Source organism: Mustela erminea, chromosome 3 (assembly GCF_009829155.1).
Source record: "Mustela erminea isolate mMusErm1 chromosome 3, mMusErm1.Pri, whole genome shotgun sequence".
In the NCBI taxonomy this organism is placed as follows: domain Eukaryota; kingdom Metazoa; phylum Chordata; class Mammalia; order Carnivora; family Mustelidae; genus Mustela; species Mustela erminea.
In genome coordinates, this window is record NC_045616.1 from 143,956,452 (window position 1) to 143,980,512 (window position 24,061).

Consider the following 24,061-nt stretch of genomic DNA (forward strand, 5'->3'; position numbering starts at 1 on the left):
GCATAGAAGCTTGAATAGAACCAAGTATGTATTGGGTGAATAAATGGATACATGCATAAATCCATGAAAAAGAGAGAAAAGAAAGAAAATGAAACACTTCATTAATGGACAGATGTGTTTTGTTTCCTTTTTGTTCCATTAAGGGAAAAAGGAAAGATTCCTGCCATAGTTTATGGGGATGGCTGAACACAAAACACCTGATGTTGGACAGATGGGATTGACACCTGGTTATCAGTCACATACACTTAACAGCCAGGTGTGTCACATAGGACACTGTGTCACATAGGGCCTCATCAGGGTTTCACTCTAGAGCACACTGAACAAGAAGGGCCTGCAGGAAGCAAACTTTGTAGTAACCAGGGGAAGGATGTGACTGAGTTATTTGAGTAATTCTGAGAGTTGGCAGAAAATTAAATTTGATGCTAAGGAATAAGTAGCCATTGTGCCCAGCCTGTGTGATCAGGAGGGTTGTTTGGTTAGGGAATCTTATCCATAAGAGAAGAGAGGGCTTAGGCCGTTTAGCCCCTTTGAACTTTACTAGATTTTCAAGGCAGCACATAATATTAAATCTTATTTTTAGGCCCTGCACCACTAGATGTTTATGCATAAGAACAGGTAGGGATGAAGACTAACTCAGGATTCTGAAGTGGACGATGGAGAAAGCAGTAATTGAGAGCAATTGTGTAGAAAGAGGAGGGATTGTGCTGAGTGAAGTAAGTCAAGCAGAGCGAGTCTATTATGGTTTAACTTACTTGTAGAGCATAAGGAATAACACGGAGGACATTGGGAGATGAAGAGGAGAAGTGAGTTGGGGGAAATTGTTGGGGGAGACAAACCTCGAGAGACTATGAACTCAGAAACAAACTGAGTTTTGGAGTGGAGGGGTGTGGAGAGTTGGGTGAGCCTCGTGGTGGGTATTAAGGAGGGCATGTATTGCATGGAGCACTGGGTGTGCTGCATAAACAATGAAATTTGGAACACACATAAATTAAATTAAATTAAAAAAAAAGAAAAAGGAGAGATTGAGGTATAAAGTGATATGTCAGTTGTGCTGTTTACCTATAAAGCTGTTGAGTTTTGGTTTTGTTCAAGCTTGAAACAGGGTTTAGGAGTTTTCACTAGGATGTTTAATTAATTTAATTAAATAAAAATTAAATTAAGTTAATTTGATTTAATAAAATAAATTAATGATTTATTAATAATTAATGAATTAAATAATTTAAGTTAGATTAATTTGATTTAATTACTGAGTACCAAATTTTAGTAGCATAAATAAATAGTAGTACTTATGATAAGCATGGTTACATGCACAATTTTAGAACTTTCAAAGTAGAATTCAAACATGTTTTAATGTAGGCAGAAACTGTTGTGTTATTTATTTAGAGAAAAATAGGGGGGTTATTTTTTATCATCTTATAGATAAATATATTGATATTCAAGCCATCAAAATAACCTACTCATGCTTCTGACAACTTCTATCATTTACTAAATCCAGTACACTTCCCAGCAAACCACTGTTCCCATTGTAAGTACACTTTGAATATTTGTAATATATTACAAGGAGAAACTGGTAATGTATTACCAGGAGAAACTGCCAAAATTTTTTCAAGTATAAACTAAAATTATCCAAGTATTAAGATAGTAAGAAGATATGATATGAAGAAGAAATACTCAACTGTATGTTTATTTTTCTTCAGTGGAAGAAGCTAAAGACTATGACAGGGATAAATATGGAGTAGACTAGGTAGGCAGTTGAATAACATGTCAGACAATTATATTATATTTGTTAAAGTATACATTTAAAAAATTTAAACATATAGTGGTCAAGCAAATTTAAAATAAATAAATGTAAAAATCTTTCACCTGATTACTTAATGATGGAACTAAGAAGTAAGTTAAAACCAGTTCAATGATCACCTGAGGAGTTTAGTCCTTATACATAACTTATAAATAAATGTTAAGCTAAGAATTATAGACTCAAAATTGATTGCAAAGTTAATTAATATCTTAAGGATACAAAATTGATTAATATCTTAAATAGCAACAAATGTAACTTTTAGGGTTATCTTTTCTTCAAGACAAAAGTGAAAAATGGTTTAATAAATAGAAAATAAATCAAAGGTGTCAGTCTTATACTTTATTGAAAGAGCATTCAGTAATATCTTTTGCCAATTTTCAAGTTTAGTTTGGTTTTTCGGACAGTTTCAACCTTTACAAAAAATATATGAATGAATCTATTTGACTGTATTTCTCTTCACTTTACAAATTAAAAATAAAGCTCAAAAATCACAGAGTAAGTAAGTAGAAAATATTGGATATTAATAAAAGTCAGTCCACTTCATTTGTAAATCTATCATCTTTCAACTACAACAACTTTCTGCTTAAACCATCTCTTAAATTGGACAATCACTCGGCAGAGAGATATCAGAAGGAATGCAAATACTGGATTGTTAGTTGTTCTACAACCAGTATGTCTACAGAGTAAGATTAAATATATAAATTTCCAAACAATGTATTTAATACCTGCTCTACTTCCCTCATTCTCAGCTGATGACACTATAAAAATAATTTTAGAAGTCTACAAATTCCTAACCATTGAGCTACCCTTCTTCATGCAGCTATCTAGGCATGTAGTCTTCTTTCATACTAGATGCTATGGAAGCTCTGCTCCCTACTTCAAATATGCTCAACCCTTTCGCCTGTGAATTAGAACCCATCCTTTACTACTTACTCAAAAATACTGATACAGAAACTCTATCTCCTTTCTCACGCATATGCAGTTTTCCCTCTCTTTTATTCTCTTATCTTACAAGTATGATGTATCTTTATTCATCTCTAAGAAAAAAATTGACCTAACTTTAACTCCAACTATGAATCTATTTTTCCTCTTCTTTTGAGAGAAAATATCCCATAAAAATATTGTCTTTGCAGTTTCAAAATTCTTGTATTTGTCTTAAATTCCATCTAGAGAGAATTTCATCCCCTGTACACTGAAATTGCTCTTGGCAAATTAACAAATAATGTTTAAATGGTGAAATCCACAATCTATTTCTCAGTTTTCATTTTACCTGAAATGTTTTTACCTGCTTGTATTCCAGGACACGGCATTCTTCAGTATTACTTAGTTCTCTTCTTAGTTTATTTTGCTAATTCTATCTTTAGGGGGGTTGAAGAGCTCACTCCTACAATAACATCAATACACTGATTCAAATTTACATTTCCAGAATGCAACTTTCTCTGAATTCCAGTCTCATATATCCAACTGCCTATTCAAGGTCTCTGATACCATGTCAAACTAGCATCTGAAACATGACAAATACAAAATGGAGCTCCAAATCTTCCCCTGTCTCTCCTGCCATCATCTCCATCTCCTACTCCTCCAATGGCTCAGCCAAAATAATTTGGCATCCTTGACCTTTCTCTTTCTCTCTAATAACCTGTATTTAACCTATAGCACCCCTTCTCGGTTTTATCCTCAAAAATGTATCCAGAATCCAACCATATATTATTACTCTCAATATTAAAATCTTGTCCAAGCCATCATATTCCGATTAGATTATTCAATGGCATCTTAAACTTTCTCCCTGCTTCAATTCTTCTTCCCCTTTAATTTATTCTCAATGAAACATCCAGAGAAAAGCCCCATATATAAACTGCTATTTCTCCATTCAAAATCCTTAATTGAATTTCTATGTCAAAGACTTTCCACCAAAGTCTTTATAATGATTGACAAGACCTTACATCAACTGACCTTTCATTAACTCTCAGGTGTCTTTCTACTTCTCAGACTCTCACTTGCTCTGTCTTCTTCCTTATCAATCTTCTGTGTTTTGTTTTGTTTTGTTTTGTTTTACTAGAAAACTGCAGGAATGAACCCAACTCAGGATATTAGTATCCCCTTTAATGAAACTTGATTTCGCTAGTTATCTACATGGTTTATTCTCTAACTTAATTTGTGTATTTATTCTAATATGATTTCTGTTGGAGTGGTTTTTCCTAACACTATTTTAAAAATAAACATTCTTACTTCCTATACTATCTTCCCTGAATTATTTTTTTTCATTTCTATATTTCAAGCACTATGTTTTAATATTTGTATCCTTTATTTGAATATAAGATGTCTTAGTAGAGAAATTTTTTCTATTTTTGACTCTCCTTCCTCAATCTCATAAAATAGTGCCTGAAACACATGTTTGTTCCTCAGTTAATGAACTATGAATAGATAAATAGCATCTAATCAATAGGTTACAGATGCTCATTAAATAATCTTCTCTTTTTTCTTGGACCTCCATTCCAAACCAGATCCACCTTCCTATGATTTATTGATTCTAGATATTGTTCAGCTTTCCAGAATCAGGATGACAGACCTAAGAAGGATACATGCATAATCTTTACTGCAAATTACTTCCATTTTTTCTCAATGACATTTATATGCAAGCCAAATTTAGTGACATGAATCTAAAGGAATTATTTTCTAATAACGTATTTAAAATATTATAATATGCTGCCTAAGATATTGGCACTACTAGAAAGTTATAAGAACCTACTATGGATTCTAAAGTTTTTTGTTGTTTTTTTGTTGTTGTTGTTGCTGTTGTTAAAATCAAGGGACTGGCAGGGATGCATTCCTTTCTGGAGGCTCTAAAGAAGAATACATTTCCTTGCCTCTCCTAACTCTAGAGGCTGCCCATATTCTTTGGATCCTTAGCTCTCTAATCTTCAAAGTTAGCGAGGGCCAGTCTAGTCTTTCTCATGATGTCATCTTTTTTTTTTTATTTTTCTGACTCTTCTACCTCCCTCTTCCCCACTTTAGAATCTTTGTGATTACAATGTGTCCACATGGCTAAATCTAGATAATATCCTTCATTTAAAGTGAGATGATTAGCAACTTTAATTCCACTTATAACCTTGATTCTTCCTTGCCAAGTGACAGAACATATTCACAGATTCCAAGAATTAGATGTCTACATCTTTAGGGGATCATTCTGCCTACTGCATCTATAAATAACATAAACTCCAACTATGAGTTGGCTAGAAATGCAAATTATTGCACCCTATTCAAGTTCTACTCCTTCAGAATCTATGTCATTTTTAGTCACACTAAATTTTGGGAAATGATGGTTTAGGAGATACAAATCAAGAATAAGTGACTTTCTTTGTCAATAAGAATTAATATCCTAAATTGTAAACATTTAAAGATATAATAAAGATATCAACTTATGTATTTTAGATACTTTTCCAGCTCTTCGTTCCTTGATTTTGCATTGCTGAGCAGTCTACTACCAAATGAGTTGCTGTTGCTATAGCCTTTTCTCTGACCACCTTCCATTCTGTGGTTTGCAGACATTAAATTTCCTTCCTCCCTCTCTTCTTACCCATTTCAGGGACATCCCTGCTGCTATTACTTCTCTCAAACCAAGATTACACCATGCTGATACCTCTGGTAAATAAACGGCATTGGGGATTTCTAATCCAGATTCTGGTTATTACTGTCACCCCTCTGGATATTGGTTTTTGTCATTTCAATCCCTACTTCCAGAGAGGTGTAGTGCATTTTATAAATCATAGATGGACATATCAATATTTTTTTCCTGATGGAAATATCCAGGAAACCAGATAAAATCACACTTCAAATTCTGTAAATGTTTGTCTTAAAGACCTTGTAAGAATTCTACTATTATATAAAAAGTGACTTATAAGATTATTATAACAAAGATCAATTTTAAATAAAACAAGAAACAAAATTGCTTTCCTACTTTGCAACTTTTTCTCATGTTACCAGATACTTACTAGCTAATTAATTCCATATTAGGAAACATTATTTTTCTTTATCACTTAGGTAGAGACATTGATTCAAATCCTTTTTTAGAGATATATTGATTTAAACTCTTTCTCAAAATAAATTGTTATCTCTGTGACATTAAGCAAAAGGTTTAGGGTCTGTAGGAGTGTAGGAGGCAGAGACCAGACAATATCCAAGTAAAGACTCTCCTGTCTGTGAATTATTTACTAAATGTAAGGCCAAGTAATACTTCACACTGATGTTCTTGCTGACTGAAAAGCAAATCCCCAAATATTCATAAAAGTGTAGAGTATCTATCCTGCTTAGTATTCTGAGTGAAAGGGTATCTGTCACAGCCTGTGCTGAATAGATTCCCTGTTTACATTACGAAACAAACACATTTATGACTCAACCCATCTGCTATGTTATTCCTTCAAAAACTTTGGTACATGATATAATTTCTAATAAAAACATAGTTCAGGGAATATTCCCAGCTTTTTTTTCCCTGCAAAAAAATAAGCTTGATATATTTATATATATATATTACCAAAGGATCTTTGACTCAGAAACATAGATCATGGAATATTTTATGTAAAAACAATAGAAAAGGGGTTTAGTTATTTTAACCTATCTAATCTCCACTGGCAAAAGTTACTTTTGGTGTCTTAAATTTTTGTGAGTCTATATCAAGTTTCTTTTCTTTTCTTTTTCTTTAAATTAGGTTTCTTAAATGCCCTTAACTTCTATTCTTCCACATCTGATATAGAACTAATGTCAACCTCATGAAGTCATTTTGAAAAATAAATGAAATAATGATGTACATAAAATCCTTAGTGGATTACATGGCATAAGTAAACTCCTTGATAAATTGTAGTGACAGTGAGACAATATATCAACATTTATATCATTATTGTCTTTATTTTTTATTTTATTTTATATTTTAAACTATTATTTAACTTCAAAATATATGTATTTAAGGTGTACTGCATGACTTATTGTACATATACATAATGAAATGATTAGTACAGTCAAACTAATGAACATATCCTCTCACACAGTTACATACAAATGGGCAACAGGTAGGTACACAATCAACACCACTAATCATCAGGGAAACAAATCCAAACCACAGTGATACATCACCTTACACCTGTTAAAATGGCTACAATCAAAAAACTTAAAAATAAGTCAATAAAATATAGAGGGTGTTGGTGAGGATGTGGAGACAATGAAAATTTTGTATATACTGTTGGTGAGAACATAAATTGGTATAGCCCTTATAGAAAGCAGTACGAAGGTTACTCAAAAAATTTAAAATTGAACTACCATATGATCCAGTATTCTCTCTTTTGTGTATATACTCAAAGAAACTAAAATCGGTACTTTGAAGAGATAATCTGTTTTTATTATTTTAACACAATATTCTACATTTAATTCCATGATTTTTGTTACTGGATCTTTTCTTTCCCCCTCCCTCCTTTTTAAAATATTTTATTTATTTATTTGATACACAGTGAGAGAGAACGCAAGCATGGGGCGCGGCAGGCAGAGGGAGAAGCAGACTCACTGCTGAGCAGAGATTCCCTACCTGGGGCTGCATCCCAGGAGCTTGGGATCATGACCTGAGGCAAAGGTAAATGCTTAACTGACTGAGCCACCCAAGTGCCCTGGATCCTTCTTTCTTTGGATATTTTAGATATTTAGATAAAATAATAAAATAGGAGAATTTAGGAGTTGAAGTTACTGATCTTAGCAAAGATATTAATTCCTAACGTCTCCATTTTTCTTGTTTTCTAAATTGAAACAGGAAAACACCATTCCAATCAGATCCCAGCCTTCTGCATCTGGGGCGCCTCTGTCCAACACTTTATCACTTTACACCTGCTAGTTGACACCATGCTTCCTCTCAGTCTCCTGAAGTCAAGCTTCTGAAATGTATTTTGAGTGCTGTAAAACACAGCATGGAATTGTTTAAACACGAAGAGCAATTACTTTCTCATGCAGGGATCTTTGGTGGTCCAAAATGTGTACTTAAAATTCAATGTAATATGCCTTTTTGTTTGTTTTGTTTAAATGAGTTTCCTTCTCAATGATAAGTGCACACATACATTCAAAGAAAATATCATAGGAAAGTACAAAATTGGAGTATGGTTATATGTTTAGACATAACAAATTAGACATGCAAATGAGATGACTCTTCGAGGATAATTCTTAGTGTGTGTGTGTGTGTGTGTGTGTGTGTGTGTGTACCCCAATTTTGTGCTTCTCTGCCTTGTTTAGGGTATTCTGTAGTAATACAGAATGGGAACTCAGTGGAAAACAAAGACAGTGATATTCAACCCTGAGTTACGATGGTAAGATAAATGATATAAATAAAGATGAACTGAGAAATAAAAGTTTAATTAATCTACTATCTTGTGATAAGCATTTAGAAGTAAAACATAAACCAGAAAAAAAGTCTTCATGTAAACCAACATATTATCAAGTCAATATATAAATAAAATATTTTTTTCACAGAAATCAACATTAGTGGCAAATAATCAACTTTTTAAAAGTTCCTTATTTTCAAGTTATTAAAAATTTGAAGAAAAAAATTCATATTTCAAAAGAAAATGAGAAAATTGTTTTTGTCCACCCAACACATTAATTCAAAATAAAGCGTTATGGAGAAGGGGGTGGGATTATGGACATTGGGGAGGGTATGTGCTTTGGTGAGTGCTGTGAAGTGTGTAAACCTGGTGATTCACAGACCTGTACCCCTGGGGATAAAAATATATGTTTATAAAAAATAAAAATTAAAAAAAATTAAAAAAAAATAAAGGGTTATCAGTAGCTGTCTTCCCTACTATAATGCATGATCTTGGAGGGTAGAAGTGATTTATTCTTATTCATTACTAAGTCTCACAACCAGAAAGAGTAAATGGAATATTTTAAACTAAATAATATACAATATTTTTACTTACTTGTAAAACTATTTTCATTCTAAATTTTTAAATTATTCTATGATCTCCCTGATATGAGGAAGTGGTGATGCAACTGAGGGCTTAAGTGGGTAGGAGAAGAATAAATGAAACAAGATGGGATTGGGAGGGAGACAAACCATAAGTGACTCTTAATCTCACAAAACAAACTGAGGGTTGCTGGGGGCAGGGGGTTTGGGAGAAGGGGGTGGGATTATGGACACTGGGGAGGGTATGTGCTTTGGTGAGTGCTGTGAAGTGTGTAAACCTGGTGATTCACAGACCTGTACCCCTGGGGATAAAAACATATGTTTATAAAAAATAAAAAATTAAAAAAATTAAAAAAAATTATTCTAAAATTATAAAACTTTTCTCTAATCTAGGCAACCCCTGGGCAAACTAGGCCTTAATAATATCATGTCCAACTTTCTGCTGCTTCCTCTCTTCACTCCAAACCTATCTTCCTGATTTTCAGTTGATTTAGCCTATATCTCTCTATATTTTAATATGACAATTAGTCAACCTGTTGAGTTGTGACATTACTATTTAGGTTTAACTTTTTGACAATTATATCTGATTTCCTTTCCAATAGCTTCTCCCTTTGAATAGGAGGCTTCTTTAGGTTTATACTGGCAAAATAAGTTTATATAATCATCACATCAATGTACATTCTTATAGGTAAATTTTGCAATTACATAATTTTTCATATTTTTATTTTTTTTAAAGATTTTATTTATTTGACAGAAAGAGATCACCAGTAGGCAGAGAGAGGAGGGAAGCAGGCTCCCCACTGAGCAGGGAGCCCGATGCGGGGCTCGATCCCAGGACCCTAAGATCATGACCTAAGCCAAAGGCAGAGGCTTAACCCACTGAGCCACTCAGTTGCCCCAATTTTTCATCTTTTTAAAAACTTAAGAAATAAACCATTAAATTAAAGCATATGTCCTACTTTTTTCTGTGTCATAACTATCCACTGCATTGTCTATGGCTTGAAATTTCAGGAGAAAGCTAAAGCAATACATTTTGATAATGGATTTTTGTGAAGGCAGACTGATACTTGTCAAGTTCAGGGTTACATCTCTGTAAGACAGCACATTTGCTGGCACATATTTGATCCTCCACAAATATTCAATAATTGAATGACTTTAATTCTTCTCTCATCAGTGCATCATTTGGTGCAATCCTTCAGTGCACTCCCACTGTCATACAGAGGGATGAGGAACAACAGGATATGGCTGGGGAAAAGGAGGCAAATCTTAAAATCTGTTAGGTAAGTTTGTTCTGGCTGATTCCACTTGTAGGCCTGTAAGAAATTAATTATATAGAATGAAATATGTCTAAAAGTATCAAGTGGAGATTATTGAACTAGGCAGGAAAAACATGCAGTTTAGGAAATTCAGGAAAAAAAAAAAAAACTACCAATCTGTCTACCCCTTTGTTTTAATCTACTTATTTAATTTGATCAAAACCACTGATATTTGCACAACTAGTAAATATAGTCATTAGAAAAGTAGTCACCAGAAAAATAAGATGAAGAGAGATCATTTCCCAAATTACACATTTGGACCTAGACTTTTAGGTAGTGCAAAAAAAAAAAAAAAAAAGTTACATAAATGACTATATCAATACCAGTTGATTTATAGAAATGAGTCCTATTCTTCATTATATTGTGATTTTTAAATGAGATTTTGTGAGATTTTAATATGGGTCCTCATAAAGATAATAGTAAAGGTATAAGATTTACATTGACAAAAAAAAAGATCTACACATTTACATTGACACATTTTTTCTATTGAAAAGCAATTCATCTTTTAGGGTTTTCTTTATCAATCAATGATAAAGAAATAGCAATCAAATGCTTGTCAGTAAAGGTATTTCCATTAGAGGTTAAAATATACAATCCATCTTAGCAGTCTTCCATGATTATCTAGTTTAATTCAAAAACATAGGGTGAAAATCTATTAAAATAACATTTTCAAGACATTGGCAGTGAGACAATGGAGGACACTGATCTAGAATGGAAACAAATAATGTGAGCCCTGCAACTGCCCCAGGCTATTTCCCTGTGAGTACATCAAGATCATAAGACAGGAGAGCAAAAAGAAAATCATAAAGCAGGAAGAAGAACTGAGTCAAAGCCTGACAGATTCCCGAAGTGAGGCTATGTAACAGATTGCAGGGAGAGAAGCATACTTGAGTTTGCAAAGCAGAGTGCCAGAGAAGAGAGAAATGAGCAGAGAGAAATCTAAAGATCTACAGCAGGTCTCCCTTAAGTAGTTGGCAGTGTATAGATCAATACAGGCATGTGGGGCAACTACCCTGATTTGAGGGAATGAACATCCATAAAAATTAGGGAATTTTAGGAAAGCTCGTGATTACTGCCCCTGAGTAGAGCATTCAGAAGGATCTCAGAGGGGAATAACTAGACCTAGACTACAGCCTGTTCTGGTCCCACCTAACAAACTTTAAAAGCAAAATTCAAAAGAATCAGTTTCCAGGCAACATAAGGTCACTTTAAAATGAAGTTCAATAGCACTTAATGGAATAAAAGAAAAAAAATACCATAGAACTAAAAAGGTACAAAACTCATAATAACTGCCATCTGATCAAAACTTACCAGACATGCATAAAGAGGAGAAAAATATATGCCATATAAGAAAAAAAAAAAAAGCAAATAAATTAAAACAGGCCATGACTGAAAATGCTGTTAAAATTGTTATAACCTGTTTCATATGTTCAAAAAGCCAGACAAAATATTGAACATGTTTAGTATAGGTATGGAATATATAAAACAAATCAAAGCAGTAGAGATGAAAACTACAAAAATAGAGAGGAAATATATTGGTTGAGATTAACAGCAAATTAGAGATTACAAAATAAATAAATAAATAAATAAAAGATTATCATGAAGATATAGTGATAGAAACTAATTCAAAATTAATCACAGAAAGTAAGAGATAATGAACAGAGAATCAGTTAGCAATGGGATATGTTCAAATACCCTGTATAATTGGAGTACATGTGTAATTGGAATATCAAAAGAAGACAGAGAAACAAAATAAATATTTAGAAACATAATAACCAAAAAATGTCTAAATTTGATCAGAACTATAAACTCACAAATCCAAGACTTTCAAAAAAACCGAAGCACAAGAAACGTGAAGATGTTTCCACAACAAGAATCACCATGGAGCTGCTACAGCAACCTCTGAACCACCAATCTCTGTATATTTTATACATGATTTCCACTAATAAGCCCCATAAGTCCTCATTCATCAACCCTTCCCAATCATGACCCTTTTATTTCTCTGTTATCCTATTTGAGAGAAAGTTTATATAGAAGATTTCTTTTTCTTAATCTAGTTTGAAAGATTTTTCAACTGTTTTATGACCAGGAACTGTACCTTTCCTTATTATGTATCTTTTCCCTATCGTGTTTTAGCTGCACTTTTTTATTTTTCTGTTATGTATTAGATCCATCTTATGCACTGATTTAGATTTTGTTGCCTTCAATTATGTTGATTTTTTTGCGCAAGGTGACCTATTAATCTCAGGTCCATCTGCTTCCTCTAAGACATTCCAACTCTCCAACTATACCAATTGCTTGTAGAATCTGATGAACCACAGCAATACAAGGACTGGGATCTGGCTTCTTGGCAGCTATGGAGGGAAAAGTAATATAACCCCAAATTCTAGGAGCAACAATTGCCTAATGAACAACTGTCAACCAGTGGGGGTGGGAGACAAAAGGGAACTGCAAAAACATGTCTTCTCCATCATGTTGTCTAATGGAAGAGTGCAAGACTTGTTTCTCTACCTCTGTCCAATGATGTCCCGCTTGGCTAAGGAGACATGTTATGTCTCTTTGTGAGGCAGCGGTCACCTGGAATGCATCACTCGTTATGGCCTCCAATCCATTTAAGACTGACTTTCTTTTTTCTTCACTTCCCCTGCATAGATTTTGCACTTCCCAAAAAAGTGATTGCTCCATGGGCTTTGCTTCAAGCCAAACACAATGCAGTTCAAACTTAATTTTAAAACTTTTATTTTAGAGTTTTAGTGTGTGTGTGTGTGTGTGTGTGTGTGTGTGTGTCTTTAATCTCTAATTATTTGAGATATATAACCTATTTTACACCTTTACTTATACTTTCTTCTATGTATATTTATATTTCAATAAATGGATAAGCCTGGTGGTGGGTATTAAGGAGGGCATGTATTGCATGGAGCACTAGGTGTTATATGTAAACAATGAATCTTGGAACACTACATCAAATACTAACGATGTATGGTATGGTGACTAACATAACACAATAAACATTTTTTAAAAAGTTAAAATTCAAAAAAAAATAAAAAGATGACACAATTAGCCCCAGGGCATTTTTCAGTACTTGCAGTGTTTGACTCAATAGCCTATGCTCCTACAAGCTGTCATAACATGCTCATAGTGAAAGTTTGTCAAAATGAAGATCAGAAGGGCTACTTGGTAATATTAGTAAATTTGAATGTTTTCTTTCAAGAATAAAATTCTTGTTGCTCTGCACTATAATTATGTTCATATGCAGTACTACTAAGTTTTGTCCATGCGACAATACCGCTTATTATCTCCATCACAAGGTTAAGACATTGTTCATTTCTCCCTCTGCCCTGTTAAGTAGTATCATGGTGAAGCTTCCAATAATCTTCTACATCAGCAGTACTTCTGTGATGAGGAATGTTGTTTTGAATCACAATGTATATAACACAGAGATATTTGTGGTTTACAATGTCTGAGTAGTTTTTGTTTATTTGTTTTATCTATTTTTATACAAATATGTGGGAAAATAGTGCAAGTAAATCTGTGTATCTTTCATCTAGATCCTCCAATGGTTAATATTTTGTTATATATGCTCTACCTATCTAGATAGTGTCGCGGCCGGGGCGACAAATCAACCAGGAACGTGAGGGTAAGAGGATGGTGAAAAGAAATTAAGAGACAAAGAGATGGGGGCAGGAGGAACACTGAGGAGGATGTCCAACAGTGCCGATTTTATTCCAAATCTTACAAGCATTTATAAGGCAGATCACAATAGAAGGAGTAACCGCAAGTTCCTATAACAAGTTTTACATTTTTTTTTAAAGATTTTATTTATTTATTTGACAGAGAGAGATCACAAGTAGGCAGAGAGGCAGGCAGAGAGAGAGAGAGAGGAGGAAGCAGACTCCCTGCCGAGCAGAGAGCCCGATGTGGGACTCGATCCCAGGACCCTGAGATCATGACCTGAGCCGAAGGCAGCGGCTTAACCCACTGAGCCACCCAGGCACCCAACAAGTTTTACATTAACTACAAACAAATTTTGTGATTCCAGGTAGGTAGTCAGGGATAATGCCATTAGCTACTATTGATACAAGAAGTTACAATCAACCAGGGAGTGGATTATGGGAGGTACAGGAACAACAAGGACCAACTAAGAATTTATGACCTGACCACATTGTTCCCTTCTGTAGGGATTATGTGTGGGAAGTCATGTAGGCGAGCGCACGACACATAGCACAGACCCTTTCTCAGTGCTAATCAACCTTTCCTGTCCATAACCCTTTATTAAGGTATTTGGACTTAAAGGGAGACAAAGTCAGGGCCTGGTTTGGTCCTCGTCTCAAGCCTTATTGTGGCCTCCAACAAGATAGCTATCATCTATCTCTTCCATTCATTTCTCTCTAAATATACAGAAAAATATTATTTTTCCACTTGAAAATATTTCCATGAATTTAACATAAGATCTTTCCTAGATCCAAAGTCATTGTTTTTCAAAAGCACAGAAAATTTAATAGTCGCCTAACACAGATACAGTGGTATTTTCTAAATTACGATCCATACTCAAATTTTGCTCTTATCCCAATAATATTCTGTAGAGCCTATCTCCCAATCTAGAACATGATCTATGACTATTCATTTTGTATTTAGTTGTTAGGGCTATTTGATCTTTAAGCTGGAAATTTCTTAATGCTCTTACTTTTCTCTCATGAAATAAACATTTGTGAAAAGTACAAAACAATTTGCTTGGTAGAATGCTTATTATTTTAGATGACCTGATTGTTTTCTCATAACCAGGTATAGATTTTCCATTTTTGAAATGATACCGGATAAGTGATACAAAATCCTGTCCTTCTTATATATTTTGAGGAAATACTGGATATTAACTGTCCTGTTGTATTTATATAGTATTGAGTCATTTGGCGAAGGCAGCATCCATCAGATCTATCTTTTCTGAAGTTAGTTTTTACTTGTAATTAATTATCTGTGACTATATCTGGTTATTTTTCAAAAAAAAATAACAAAGGATTTGAAGTGAACTAAAATACTGGATATGGATTTCATCCTTTTTGTTGTTGTTGTTTAAGATTATCTATTTACTTATTTGACAGACAGAGATCACAAGTAGGCAAAGAGAGGGGGGAAGCAGGCTCCCCACTGAGCAGAGATCCTGACGCGGGGCTTGATCCCAGGACCCTGAGATCATGACCTGAGCCAAAGGCAGAGGCTTTACCCACTGTGCCACACAGGTGCCCCAGATTTCATCCTTTTCGATTGACTGATTCTTTTTATTGTGGTGTGGTGAAAAGCATGTAAAATGAAATTTATGTTCTTAACAAAATTTTAAGTGTACAGTATGCTATTGTTACCTGTATACACATAGATGTATATAGCAGACCTCTAAAATATGTCTATCCTACATGAATAAAACTCTATACCCATTCAAAAGAACTCCCCATTTTCCATTTCCCCCAATCCCTGGAAAACATCATTCTACTTTCTAATTTACGAGTTTGAATACTTTAGATGTCTCATATAATTGGAATCTTACATTTATCCTTCTCTGCCTGACTTATTTCACTTAGCATAATGTTCAAGTTTCATCCACGTTGTAGTGTGGGATAAGACTTCTTTCTTAAAGGCTGACTAGAGGGGTGCTTGGGTGGTTCAGTGGGTTAAATCCTCTGCCTTTGGCTCAGGTCATGATCTCAGGACCCTGGGATGGAGCTCTCTGCTCCACGGGAAGCTTCCTCCTCTCTCTCTGCTTTCTCTCTGCCTACTTGTGATCTCTATCTGTCAAATAAATTAAAAAAAAAAAAAAATCAAAACTTAAAAAAAAAAAAAGGCTGAATAGTATTCCATAGTATGTATGCATATGTATGTGTATATATATATATATATATGTACTTTTTCTTTAATTATCTGTTAATGGGAATGACAATTCTTTCTGCCTTTGATTTTTCTGAATAATGCTGCAAAGAACATGGGAATATGCATATCTCTTTGAGAACCTGTTTTCGGTTCTTTTGGATAAATGCCCAGCAGTGGGATTGCAGAACATATGATAGTTATATTTTTAATTTATGAGGAATCTCCATCCAGTTTTCCATAGCAACTATATCATTTTACCTTCCTACTAACAATGCACAGCAGTTTGATTTGCTCCACATCCTCTCCAGCCCTTGTTATTTTAAGTGCTGGAAAGGATGTGCTCACTCTTTTTCTTTCTTTTTGATAATGGTCATCTTAATAGGTGTCCAGTGTCCTTCAATTTGCATTTCCTTGATGACTAGTGATGTTGAACATATATCTCTTGGCTAATTGTAAGTCTTCTTTGAAGAAATTTCTATTCAAGTCCATTATCTATTTTTTAATTGGGTTATTTGTTTTGTTTTTATAATTTTTTATTTTTTTATTAACATGTAATGTTAATAAACATGTACAGGGGTACAGGTCTGTGAATCATCAGGTTTATACACTTCACAGCACTCCCCACAGGGTTTTGTTTTAATATTGAATTGCAAGAGTTCTTTATTTATTTTGGAAATTAACTCTTATCAGATATGTGGTTGGCAATATTCGTTTCACATTTCATACATTAGCTTTCACTTTGTTGATCCTTTCCTTTGCTGTGGAGTAATGTTTTAGTTTGATGTAGCTCCACTTGTCTGTTTTTGTATTTCTCGGCTGTGCTTTTGGTGTCCTATCCATGAAATCATTGCTAAGATCAATGCTATGAACTATATGTTTTTCTCTAGGAGTTTCAGAATTTCAAGTCTTACATTTAAATGTTTACTCTATTTTGAGTTAATATTAGGTATGGTATAATATAATGGTCTGATTTCATTCTTTTCTTGAGGATATCCAGTTTTCCTAAAGCCATTTATTTAAGAAACTGTTCTTTCCCCATGGTATAATACTGGCATCCTTGTGAGATATCTATACATCTATATCTATATAACTATATATTTATATCTATCTATCTATATATATATGGATTTATTTCTGGACTTTCTATTCTGGTGATTTGTTTGTTTGTATGCCACTACTATATTGTTTTGATTACTGTGGCTTTGTTTAATGTTTTGAAATCAGGAAGTATAACTCCAGCTTTGTTATTCATTATTGACATTTTATTGGCTATTTGGTATCCTCTGTGATTCATATAAATTTTAGGATTGTTATTTCTACTTCCAGAAAAATGTCATTGGCATTTTAATAGAGATTTGATTGGGATAGCCCCCAGTAGGCCTCATACGATAATCTCTGAGAGAGTGGATATGTTTGCTTACATTGTAAAGATTTGCTGGTGAAATGATTATTACTAATGGATGACCTTAAAATAGGTAAACTGTCCTAGTGGGACCTTCATAATCACATGAGCCTTTAACAGTAGAAACAGAAATGGAAGCAAGAAAGATGAAGGAGAAGAGAATTTCAGATACATATATATATAAATTATGAGGGAGCCATGTAACTGGGAGTGTGGACAGCTTCTAGGAACTGACAACTGACAGTGAAAAAGGAAATAAGAACACAAGTGACAACCAGAAAGGAATTTGAGACCTCCATCTTAAAACAACAAAAATCGGATTCTCCATAAAATGAATAAGACTAGAGGGGGACTGTGTCCAAAAATATCCAGGTAAGAGCCAATGTTGACCAGAACTGCAATTTTCCCTTATAAGATTCTAAGCTGCACAGAGTCACCTAGACTTCTGACTTATCTAATTGTGATATAATAAATGGGTGTTATTTTAAGCCACTACATTTGTGGTAATTTATTTTGCAGAAATAGAAAACAAATACAGATTGTTTGTATGTATGTATATGTATATATGTATGTGTGTGTATGTATATTTGCTCAGAAATAAAATTTCCTCCTCTGTATTGGTGATTGAAGTTACATTGGGTGTTATTGTATTCTTTAGTCACAAAATCATTTTGTCATAACTTCTGCCTGAGAGAGTTATATATGTACTAAAGACAGAAAATATTTTGGTTTTATTAAAGGTATTCTAGGAGTGCCTGGGTGGCTCAGTGGGTTAAAGCCTCTGCCTTCAGCTTGGGTCATGATCCCGGGGTCCTGGGATCAAGCCCCACATCGGGCTTTCTGCTTGGCGGGGAGCCAGCCTCCCCCTCTCTCTCTGCCTGCCTCTCTGTCTACATGTGATTTCTGTATGTCAAATAAATAAATAAAACTTTAAATAAATGTATTCTACTTTCCCTAATTAATTATCGGTATACCAATCCTAACTTCTAATACCTTCATATTTGGGGTAAAATATTAAAGAAATGACATTTTTGTTGATCCTCATTTTCAACTGAATGTGGTTGTGTTTTTCTCAACTCAATTGGATTTTATCGTAAAAATCTTTATTCTTTCTATGCCATCTAAACAATCTTACTATTTGTATATGATAGAAGCACACCACTAGCTTTCCTAAACTACTGCATTTAAACTTAATTTTAATTTGAGTTACTTCTATTTTAAAAAATATTTATTCCATAATTTAAAATCTTGACCAACACAAAGATAGTCATTCATGTTTAATAAGTCATTTAGAACTCAATGTCATACGTATATATATTTTTTTCAGTTTTCTGAACTATAACTGTAACTATTTAGCAAAGAAAATGTGTTTCTGAGAATTCAGAAAACAGAAACTAAATTAATATAGTTTTTAATGAAATGTGATTGTAAGATAGACATACTATTGCACAACTGGATAACAATAAGGGCAAAAATGATTATTTTCAACCTCATTTATGAAAAATAAAGTTTCACTTTAAAATTATGTTTACATATTTAAAAATATGAGGTTAATATTCTTGTGTAACAATGTATAATTTTTGTTTTCATTTTGTTTTGACACTATATTGGTTTTTGCTTTAGTTCTTAGAAATAATGCAATATAGTAATGGTTTTTATTTCCCATTGATACATTTTAAATATTTCCTATATATCTGTTTATATTCAAAGCAATCTTTTAGAAATTCATGTAGCATTTTCCCCCTAGAGGCTTAAATGCAAGACATTTTTATCTTTAGTGGTAAATAGATCTGACAACTTGTTTAGCCACAAAGTCAACAAGATTAATAATATCTGTTAAAGGAAAATTAAAAACATTCTTTTCCATCTAAAAAGAAAAAGTAAATTACTGCAACAAATACATTAATGCAGTTAATCCATTACATTTATAGATTCCATTATGTAAATTTATTAGATTTTTATCCAGCATCATTTATTCAGAATAATACAATCTTATAAGCCATAAATCGAAGCTCGCTAATGGATTCAGATATGTTTATATTTTTTAAGCACTGAGGAGTAGAAATGCAAATACTGTTGGGCCACAAGTGACTCAGATCATCCATCCATGAATGAAGAAAAAAAAACCAAACTCATCAAAGCTATAAAATGATGATCAGATTTATAAGAGTATCAGAACATGTTTTTGAGGGAACACTACCATCTACTAAAATCTGTATTCGATGTAAAAGAATGGGAAAATGTTCAAAAATACTTTAGTGTCTGTCATTCATTCAGCTTAATGATTCCCAACCTTGTGAGAATGTTGGCAGTTCTGGTTCAAAAGAAAAGCTCTCAGGTTATCTCCTGACAATTTATTTTTTCTTCCTATTTGTTTATGTTTTCCAGAATTAATACTTAAGATAATTACAGAATTTCTAAACTAAAGGTGTCTGAAGGTCAGAGATAGAAGAAAAGGGAACCTAATATTTATTTTCATGCTTTAATTAAAAGATCCTATCAATTCTTATTCTTGTTACAATCCTCACCCATATGCCAAATAATCAGTATAGTTTCCAGATCCTGAAGCCCTTATTCTGAAAACTATTTTATTTCTATCAAACCAATATTGTTGATTTAACAGTCCTATATGATAGTTTAATATTCTAACTATTGACAATATTGACAGAAGTTATATATTTTTCTTTCTTTCTTTCTTTCTTTCTTTGAGAGAGATTGAGAGAGAGAGAGCAAGTGCACAAGCAGGGGAAGCAGCTGAGGGAGAGAGAGAGGCAAGCTCCCTGCTAAGCAGGGAGCCCTATATGTTTCAATGAGTATGTATTCTCATTCAAAAATTTGCTCTATGTAGAACAGTATTTCTCAAATTATTTAGAATACTTGCTAGAAGAAGTAATCTATAAAAGTGCTTCTGTTTATAATATTTTATTATGTATAATTTTTGGTAGAGGGTTGGAATGGCATCTAAGTGTATATATTCTAAAGAATATCTCAACATAATACCACATCTATGATTCTGCTTGAATCAATGCCATCATCATAGGTCTATGGAACTCTAAACATGTTCTGGGAAACACAAACTCATAATAGAAGTTGCATCTTTCTTTTGAAGTGAATTATCTTACATAATGCAAGTCCATGTATATTACAACCATGGAGAAATTTTCAGTGTGCTCTGGGAGGACACCTACATAAGCTCATTTTCCTTTGAATTAGGTGACAAAAGAAAACAAATGTCATTATTTCATGTAGAAAAGAAATCTCTTAATAAATGGTAGAAGTTTTAAATATGTCAATTAGTGACAAGCCAGAAGCTGAATATATGTATACATTCATATGAATATATAAAGAAATTGGTCTCATTTGTTAAAAATATACTAACTAAATTAACTAAATAATTATGCATAGAAATGCAAAAAAAAGAATGCTTTAACAAATAAATATCTAAAGATGCACCTTTGTTAAATAAATCTTAATGAATATATGCACAATTTATTTAATATATCCTGTCCACATGTGGTCACTGCAAGTCCTTGCCCCTAGGAACAATGAAATAACATGAAGAAAATAAAAAAAAAAAGAAAGAAAGAAAAGAGAATGTAAAGTTTGTTACAAAAGTTCTAAAAATTATAGAACAATGACATGTTACAGAACAGAAAATTCCTACTAGGTATAATGCAGATGGAAAATATTTCAAACTCCATACACTTCCTGAAGTCTAACTCACAAGTATTCTTCGAACTTACTGTTGCAGTAAATTGACTAGACCTAAGATGACTTCCTTTTGGGGAATATAGTGTTGTCCCAGAAGTATCTTCCTAAATCAGTAATCTTGGATAAATTATTTACCTTAATTTCCATCGTGGTATAAAAAAATAGGAACAATGGTAGTATATGTCTGTGTTGGTTTGAATCACCTGAGAAGTGGGATCAAGACAACATAAATGTGCAGAATGTTAAAGAGAAATTGGAGAGATAACTTCGTAAGATTGGAACAGTGATCTAAGCACAACTGAAGTCTGACCCAGAAAGAAGGAGAAAAAGGAAGGTAGATTGTGTAGAAGGTTTGTAAACTGCTATGCAATGTGGAGAATTTCACAAGGCTGTTGGGGAGTTTTTAAGCCAAAACAACCATCAGAGATAGTCCTATCCCAGGAACGGATGTCCGGCAGGACCCCTGCTGAGCTCAGCTATTATCTGGGAGCAGTCCAAGTGAAGTGCGGACTCAGCACACATGCAGAGGTAGATCTCAGAGCAAAGCAGTTGGGAACTGGGGTTGAACCTGGGAACTTGGGAACTTCTCTCCTGGTAGTTGGAGGTCTACAAGGTACATTTTTGTGGCTACTGCATTACCTCACAGAGTTATGAATCTTATGAAGACGATTCTACAAAACACTTAAAATAGTTTTAAGACTATGCTTGGTAAATGCTGGCTACTTTTGAAAAGATAAAATACCTGCCCTTGAGTAAAGAAATAAGCTGCAGTTCACTTGTAGACACTTAGGACTTTGAAGATTAATAGTAGTCAGAATTGCTAAAGCAGAATGCCCAAGGACAAACTGAGGCACGCAAAGGACTACATACTGTAAGAACAAGGCTCCTGCTTCACCTCAGAGGTCTTTTTCCTGACCTAGCAATAGCATCATCAGGCACAAGATCAGCCCTTCTAAGAGAAAAGACCAAGGGAAAATTGGATGTTTCAGGCTGTTGCTGATATAACATATTCACCAATTATAGAGAATAAACCGTATTAACGCAGTACAAACATATAGCCACCAGCCTCCAGGGGCATAGGAACAGAGGAGTCTTACGGTATTTTTGTAAACAAGTGAAGATATAATTTTCTGACAAAATTAAAAATGTAAATTAAGTTAAAACAAGATATTAGTTTTATAAGATGTACAAGATTTTATACTTAGAATATGACTCAAATGCAGAGTCCTCCCTATGCACACATTTTTCTCAGGTTCTATGTTGCAGTATCTCGGTATTAGACAAACGTACTTGACATTTCTAATGATGCGTTTATATTCAAGGATAGCATTTTATATCTGTTCCATGATATTTCAGTTACAACAGATACACTATATTCAAGTTAGATCATGCTCAAAGACTGGCATTATTAAACTTTAATGAATGTGGATGATGATAGGAGGAACATTCAGCAATGAGAATATAAGAACTTAAAATTGCATGACATTGTTGAGATAAGGACTGTTCATAACACAGCGCACAGAAAAGTTTCAGGAGGTAAAGGTAAAGGAGGTAAAAGAAAGATTATTTTCTTTCTGTAGTTACAGATTGCCACATGCATAGCTAATTATACATATTTATATATTTATAAATATATAAATTTTATTTTCATTTTGGCCATAATGGAAATTACCAAGAGCAAATTTCTGTTCAAGAAGCATTGTGATACAAATGAAAGGCACTGTAGTCATGAATCATTGCCAATAACTTAAATTTCCTGTGCCTCAGTTTTCATATTTATAAAAGCAAGGTGGAAACAACTCTCATAATAATGCTCTTAAATTTATAATATGTGCAACTATTTATCACATGTCTAGGTCAGGGCAAGTAGTCATAAGAAAAAATCTTAAACTCATCTAATGGACTATCACAGGAGGAGGGAGAATTCTGTATTGATAGGAACTTCCAGGTTGGTGAAAGCGTCCATGTGTTGGGAGGGTCATACACCCCAAAGCCATGGGGACAGAAGCTCCCATGCTTTAGACGCTTCTGGAACTTGCCCTATGTACTTCAACATTTTCCTATTCTTTTATATCTTTATAAATGTCCTTTATAATAATAGCAAACATAAGACAACATCTATGAACATATAAACTAGAAATCTCAGACTCAGGACACCTGGGTGGCTCAGTTACTTAAGCCGCTGTTTCAGCTCAGATCATGATCTAAAGGTCCTGGCATCGAGTCCCACATCGGGTTCCTTGCTCAGCGGGGAGCCTGCTTCTCTCTCTGCCTCTGCCTGCCACTCTGCCTCTCCCCCTGCTTGTGCGCGCCCGCGCTCTCTCTCTCTCTCTCTCTCTCTCTCGCTCTCAGATAAATAAATAAATAAATAAAATCTTTAAAAAAAAAAAAAACCTTAAAAAACAAAAAAAACTCAGACTCAAACTGAATACATGAGCTATTCAGACAGTAAGTGAAGACAGAACTTATTTCCCAATGCTGAACTCTGAGATCAATAGAATCAGAGTTTTAGTCATATTTGGAGATGAAATCATAACTATGGAAGAGTTTAACAAAACCTTTCATATATATAAACCATGTTTCAAATTCATCTGGCCATCTCAATATACATGTGAATATAAATGTGTCTCAAGGAGGATAAACCCAAATGTACTGTATTTACCCAGAAGACAATAAAACTTTTGGAGTTGGCAAAATTTATATGACTCTTATTATAAGCCTAAATGTTTTAACCCTGTGGCCAAATTCTAAACAACATTTGGATTCATTCAATTCTGAAGGTACAATTTCAGCCATGAAACTAGTGAAATCAAAGACTCAGATATTTAAATCATGTATTAAATTCACTGTATCATAAACCTCATTACTATACATAGCCCTATAATTTGTAGCATTAGCATGTTACTAATTTTTAATTAGTAAGGTTATATTTTCAATTATTAACAGATGATTACATATGTTGTTAAACAGAGAAAGTTTTGTAAATGCATACTGATTAAAATTCATGGTATTAACTTTTGATGATACAGGAATTGAACTGACCC

At 33.6% G+C, this 24,061-nt stretch overlaps 1 pseudogene; it reads left to right on the forward strand.

Annotated features, from left to right (window-relative positions):
- The first annotated feature begins 653 nt into the window (after positions 1–653).
- Positions 654–24,061, forward strand: part of LOC116587264 — a 49,396-nt pseudogene continuing 25,988 nt past the window's right edge.